Source organism: Malaya genurostris, chromosome 3 (genome assembly GCF_030247185.1).
Source record: "Malaya genurostris strain Urasoe2022 chromosome 3, Malgen_1.1, whole genome shotgun sequence".
In the NCBI taxonomy this organism is placed as follows: domain Eukaryota; kingdom Metazoa; phylum Arthropoda; class Insecta; order Diptera; family Culicidae; genus Malaya; species Malaya genurostris.
Genome location: NC_080572.1, coordinates 115,299,532 through 115,305,253, shown reverse-complemented (window position 1 = coordinate 115,305,253; position 5,722 = coordinate 115,299,532). Strand labels below are relative to the sequence as shown.

The 5,722-nt window shown below is 31.6% G+C and overlaps 1 pseudogene; it reads left to right on the top strand.

Annotated features, from left to right (window-relative positions):
* Positions 1-341: 341 nt before the first annotated feature.
* Positions 342-2,594, top strand: LOC131438422 (dimethyladenosine transferase 1, mitochondrial-like; annotated as a pseudogene).
* The last annotated feature ends 3,128 nt before the right edge of the window (positions 2,595-5,722 follow it).

Below are 5,722 nucleotides of genomic sequence, written 5' to 3'. Positions count from 1 at the left end.
CGACTATCATAGGCTTGGAACGTTTACGGGACAAGAACATTAATTTTAAGCAATTTATATGAAGGGAGACAACGTCGAGTTTATGGAACATTTTGACGTCAGGTACGTGAGTAATATTCGGCTAAAAACTTAAACTCAATCTTGACGTCGATCGAAGTTGATTGATCGTCTGAATCTGGCGTTTCCGGATGAAAACAAACCAGTCTAATTTGCATTTGTGGTAGTAATTGAGCTGTCAGAGTCAATCAGTTAGAAACTAATCGATTGAACTTTACTCGATTAATCGATAGATATTACGACATCCCTATGTGCATGCTTGATATTTTATTATGTCATTGATCGGCAAAAAATATCCGTTTGAAAAGCAGACAAACATTGTGATTTTCCAAATAAAAGATGTCCTTAGGAGCTGAGAAGCACGTATTTGGGCGAGATGGGCCCATTGTGGCCTTAGCCAGTCATCTAATGACAAAGCAAAGAAAAAAAAAGCACGTATTCAAAATTGACGACAGTAGCCGTAAATTGAAAAAATCAGAAATTAATTTCATGCGTTTAATAGAACAGCAGAACCTACAACGTGTTGAGAAATTGCAACGTCAACGGAGAAACAATAAAATTACCGGGCTAGTACTGGGAGGTACCGTGCTTGGTATCTACCTGTATTCAATGCTATCGGTAAAACAAGAGACATTTTCAGGCGATTTCGAAGAACCACGAAAAGTTGATTTGCCGGAGAAACAATATAAATTTACCCTGTTCCCATTTCAGTTATATAGTAAGTTGCAATTTCATCATCTTGCATACATGAAACTTAATCATTTTACTTATTCAGATAATCATTGTGAAAAATGTCTCCATCAACTGCTGTTGATTCGATTGCCAAGTCTGGTGCTCGACTTCCACCATTGCAAACAATCCGTGATTTAGTGCGATTGTACAAGCTGAGAGCAATCAAACAACTATCGCCAAATTTCCTAATGGACTAAAGGTTAACTAATAAAATTGTGCGTGCTGCGGGAAACATAGCTGATGATTACGTGTTGGAGGTTGGGCCTGGCCCAGGAGGCATAACCCGATCTATCATTAGAATGTTTCCACGCCAACTTGTTGTTGAGAAGGACAGATGTTTTCTGCCAACGTTACAGCTTCAAAGGAACATCTCCAGTAATGAATCAAATCTGGAGTCGGGCAGAAACGAAATTTCTCATACCCGGAAAAGCATTTGTACCCAAACCGGACGTTGATGTAGGCGTAGTCACCATCATCCCGCTGAAAAAAAGTCTCACCACCGTTCACTTTGATGTTGTGGAGAAAGTTATTCGTCATATATTTTCGATGCGTCAAAAGTACTGTCGTCGGGGCGTCGAAAATCTGTATCCACCTGAAAGACGTGATGAGCTTACCGAGCTGACGTTTCACATGGCGGATGTTGATCCTTTGGCCCGATCCTTTCAGCTATCGACGGAAGAATGTTTGAGAATAGCTATAGCGTACGATGAAATGATTAGAATCAATCTCGGTATGGAGCATTATAATTATCGAGCACCAAACAATTTGTCGAGGAGGTTTAAAATAATTTGTAATTAGTGTGCCTGTAGTAATAAAAATAGTAAAACATTTTTCGAAATTTTGAAGTAATGGGGTCATACCTCTAAAAAAGTTTTTTCATCTTTGCCATCTTAAAAAATAACCTTGAATAACCATTTTTCCAAAATGGAGGAAAATGGGAAATCCAATGATCGTCACTGTAAAGCTATTCTACCCAATTCAAGCAGTACGGCAAAAAACGAACGGATGTACAAAACGAAATCAAACGATGAACAACAGCAACGTAGAATGAATTTGTAGATGCGGAGTTTCCAAGAGTATTGCTTATTCATTTTCACCCCTTCGCTCTTCTGTGCGGTGAACAGTTCAACGTTATTTGAGACGGATGTGAGTTATAGTCATAGGAAACTTAGCACTGAATATGTATGAATGAGTTGGTAACACGAAGAATGTCGGAATGCGAAATGTCACTGCTGTTGAAAAATAATCAGCGCACGATCCAAGTAACATAGTAATCGTTGGATACAAGTATGCACAGTGAATGATTGTTATGAAACATAAACATTCGATACCAACACCCCTGGTAACGTAGTAACCGGGATGAAAAAAATAACAGCGAAGAATCTATATAAACAGTGCACCTCGTTTTGTTGTTACAATCACTGTAGGAGAAGTGATTGAAGCGGAAGCTAATTTCGAGCGCGGAAGATAGTTCAAAAGAGAACAGCAACAATAACAATGAATTCAACGGAACATCGTGCGATGAAGCATGTAAAAGGTGTAGGGAACGGAATCGGCATGAAAAAAAACCATTCGGCCGGGAAAAATCACAAATACGACCACATCCAATCGATAGTCGGTCGATACATTAAAGAGAAAGCCCAAAACGTACCTACAAATAGTAATTCAAGCAATGGGGCTAATAAATCTAGTTTGAACAAAAAGTTGGCTCTTCCGGAAAAGAAAACCTCTAGGGCAAATAAATTCAAGAATATACAATCACCTGTTGGCAAGTATATTCGCAGCCCTACTAGGAGGTGTAATACTGCTAGCTTGGTAATTCAAACTGATGAAATGTTTGAAAATAATACAAATACAAGAAATACACAGCAAGCAGTTGAAGCTAGTGAAGTTGAAGCTGCGGAAGAACAAGCATTGTCTAATAGTTTTCCGAATAATGAGGAAACCGATCCAAGCGATCAGGAAGCATTAGTCAATGATGCGGAAGTGCTTCCAAATGATCAGGAAGTATTTTTAAATAATGTACAGCAAGCTGTACTAAACATTTTTGTACTTGGATTTCTAATCATATTTCTAGTCTTATTTTTATTTAATCTTTTTCATAGTTTGCTCGATTTTCGCATCAAAACGATTTCTAGTTTCGAGCAAGTTGACTTTTCTAGGAGTTACAATCAAATTTTCAAAATTTCAAAAATGTACTGTGAATTTTGGGATCCAAACGATTTTATTTGGTCATGTTTTAAAAGTTTTATTTCGACTTGTATCTTATGTGACATTTTATTAAATAGATGGGACTTTTAACATAAATATTTCAATATTTTGACAATGTGAATAAAGGAAATAATTAGGTTCCAATAACACAAATATGTAAAAAATTCAGAATATTATGTAAATTCAAGTATTCAAATATATATCTAATAAAAAATAGAACGGTAACAACAATGAAATTTTGAATGTGTGAAATTTGAAACATTGAACATCAGGAAGATTATAATAATACGATAAATATTTTAAAAATCAAAATTTCTAGTTTTCAAATCATTAGAACCAATAGAATGTCTGAATTATGCAGGACGTAAAATAGAGTTATTTTGAAAGCGAATTAATACACAAAATTCAAATCAAATAAAATCAATATTGTATTCTGTTGTTATAATCGAGAAAATAAAATTGTCATAAAATCTTGTGAAAAACTACGATAAAACTATTTAAAAACATTGTTAATTCGGGAGCTTAAAGGTTTAAAAAGGTATATAATTTCAGATTCATTTTAAGCAGTCCAAAGTTTTCAGTTTACGAAAATGTACATGTGATTAAATTATTTGTAATGTATTTAGTTTTCTAATTTATATTTTTAAAGTAAAAATATAAGAGCAAATGAATTACTTGAATTACTTCAAAAACATTTGGATTCAATCAATAATCTTAATTATTTTTAGGAAAATGCTCAATACTAAATGTTTGGAATTCTGATTAATAGGCATTCAAAATCAACATCTTAGTTATAAATTTATTAATGTTTTGAAATTTCATGCAGTGGAAATAGTAATGCTGGGAAAGAAAGCCTTTTGTAGCGTTGTGATATTCTTCGATATGCGATCTGCACTTTGTTGATAGTCAAAATCCTAATTTCGATACTGAGTGATTTAAATTGAAATTTGTGAAGTGGTTATAAAAGTCGATTTTTTTAGAACTGATATCCCAATAAAATTTAAGTGTGGAAATTCGTTATCAAGATAAATTTCACGTGGGATCATTTTTTTTAATTTGCAATTAAAGAACTGGTAATTGATAAACTAATATCACAAAACATGTAGAGTTTTTAGTTCAAACAAATGTTGTTAGTTTATGAAATTTAATGTGCATCCAAATTTTAACATTTGAGAAATGAAAAACCAGAGTTGACTTTGAGTTATAATTATAATTGAAAACTTTTTCGTCATGGCTTAACGAGAGATTTCAAAATCTTTTGAGTTTTAAAGCAAAATAGTGCGAGTAGAATAGCATTTTAGATTATGATATGGAAAATATTCATCTAAGTTTGAAAAGCAGATTCTACCGCTATATCCAAATTTAAAAAAAACGAAGGATCTGTTCTTCAAATCCAGTAATAATATCTTTTGAATTCAATACAAAATATTAAGAATATTAATTCGATTTGTTTATGAAACAAATGAAAATTAAATTTCGATGAAAGTTTAACAAAATGTTCAGTTGTAAGAATCTAAATTCGAGGTGGGGGAAAACGCCATTAAATTAAATTTATTACAAACAAGATATCAAGTAAAAAATTAATTTATTTTCTAGATATCCTAAACTGTCTTCAAGTTTGGCTTTGAATAAATATGATATTGAAATGTGTTAAAAAGGGTTGGGCGATTTTTTAAGAGCATAAAATCACAGATTTTGTGTTTTAACGAGTTTCATCACATTTGAACTTCCATTTATGTGGAAAATTCAATTGTACATTTCTATTTGTTAATTTTATTCACAAATGCTTGTAAAACTTTTTTCGTTATTTACGAAAACTATTAACTTTCGAGTGAGGGCACATGACTTCATATTAATTTTATGCAGTCCGAAGTTGATAGCTTACGAAATTTTTCGTAAAAGCAAATTATATGCACAAATATATGAATTTAATATTTCATCATTTAATAAATAAACATAATTATAAATGTACAGTAAATTGAAAATGAACAATTGATGTTTCAAAATAACTGAAATTGGTTATAGCCTTATGATGGATTCTATAACTAAAAAAAATGTTAAAGTAAGTGTTTAATATTCAAAATTTGATAGTCAGTGTTTCAAATTTTGAAGAATATTTGTGAATTCAAATTGTTCCCAGAAGTGTGAATGCTTTTTAGATTACGGTAATACAATTTATGAATATAAGCTAAAAATCAATCAATCAAACTTGTTGTTCTACTTGATGAGAAAAGTTTAAGCATCTTAATTGGGTTTGAAATTTGTTGAAAAATTGACGTGGGCAAAATGCTAGAATATATTTCAAATTTTATCCTTTTAATACTCAAAATTTTAAAATACAAAATTATGAATTGTGCTAAATTTCTAGTAAAATGAAAATATAGGAATACAAAGAAATGATTTTTTGAAAAATAGGAAACAATAGTGAATAATTTCCGTCCCAGTAAAGATCAAGTACGATTAAGTTCAAAGTGAAGAAGCGAATCAATACTTAGAATAAACTTTATCCCATAGTTTACGGAATTTTTCATGTAAGCAAATTATATGTACAAAATTGTATAGTAAATTGAAAATGAACAATTAATGTTTGAATATAACTGAAATTGGTTATAGCCTTATGATGGATTTTATAATTTAAAAAAATGTTGAAGTTAGTGTTTAATATTCAAAATTTGATAGTCAGTGTTTCAAATTTTGAAGAATATTTGTGAATTCAAATTGT